Here is a 1,165-nt window from a genome sequence, read left to right as displayed (position 1 = left end):
CCCTCTCTCCCCCCCTTCTCTCTCTCTCCCTCTCTCTCTCCTTTTGCCCACTCTGGGGACACTGATATGCATCACACCCAAGCTCTAACCACCAGCTTTTGACACAGGCAGATGACAGCCACAGCCTGAGGATGTGGGAGAAAAAGCAAGCTCAGGATGACATTTAGCAACTATTATTTTGGTTAAACACAGAAATAGAATGCAGAGCCTCCTGCCAGCTAAGGCAAGCCCTTGACCACCTAACTACATCCTCAACTCTCCTATACTTTTTGAGACAAGGTTTCATTAACTGCCCAGGCGGTTGTTGAATTCACAGCAGTCCTACTATGTCAGCCTCTCAAGTATAGGATTATAAACATTCATTAGCACAGGAATGATACTATCCAGGTGGAGGTGCCTAAAGACAGATGCATGGAAAGGGTATGGAAGGGGGAGATTTGACTCTGGAATGTGGAATGTGGGAGTGGTGGGAATTTATGACAGAGAAGCAGATAGGAACTAGGACCTCTATTGCCACAAACAACTTACTCCTGAGGATGGTGGCAAATGGAGCAATAGCTGGGAGCTGGGAGAAGTGTCCCCAATGTGAGACAGGTCTCCCTCCAGTGACCTGGAGGTGAAGTTGGAAGGTTGGAGAGCAGCTAGGAAGGGGCAGGGCTTGGGGACAAAGGCACAAAGGAAGCAAGGAAACCACCAGTGGCTCTGGTCTGACAAGGTGAGTCCGCAGAGCTGTAACAGGTTGATGGAAGCCTGTGATCTTGGTGGCCATAGAGGAGAGCCAGGACCAGGTGAGGTTCCTATCTGGGGATCAGATGAGGAACCTACGGCCAGAAGCGGCATTTTGATTACTTTCTCAGATGGCAGAGTCACTGTCCTTCAGGAGACGAAGCTCTCCTGGAGTGAAGCATGTGATGGCACCCAGAGGAGATCAGCATTTACCAGAAGAGATCAGCATTTACCAGGGGAGTGGAGAAGGCTGAGCCCAGCCATCATGGGAGAAGAAAGGTCACAAACAGAGAACTGGGAACCAGTTATGAAGTACTATTACGGTTAAGGGAAGAGAAGCTCTAGAACAACTTAGCCACACGGTAGCTGCAGCTTTGGTGCTCCTCTTCCTCCTCTTGCTCCTTAGCTGTCCTGAAACTCACCTGCAGATCAAGCTGGC

Source organism: Grammomys surdaster, unplaced genomic scaffold, assembly GCF_004785775.1.
Source record: "Grammomys surdaster isolate TR1022 unplaced genomic scaffold, NIH_TR_1.0 125349, whole genome shotgun sequence".
Taxonomy (NCBI): domain Eukaryota; kingdom Metazoa; phylum Chordata; class Mammalia; order Rodentia; family Muridae; genus Grammomys; species Grammomys surdaster.
Note: the sequence above shows the minus strand (reverse complement) of the source record.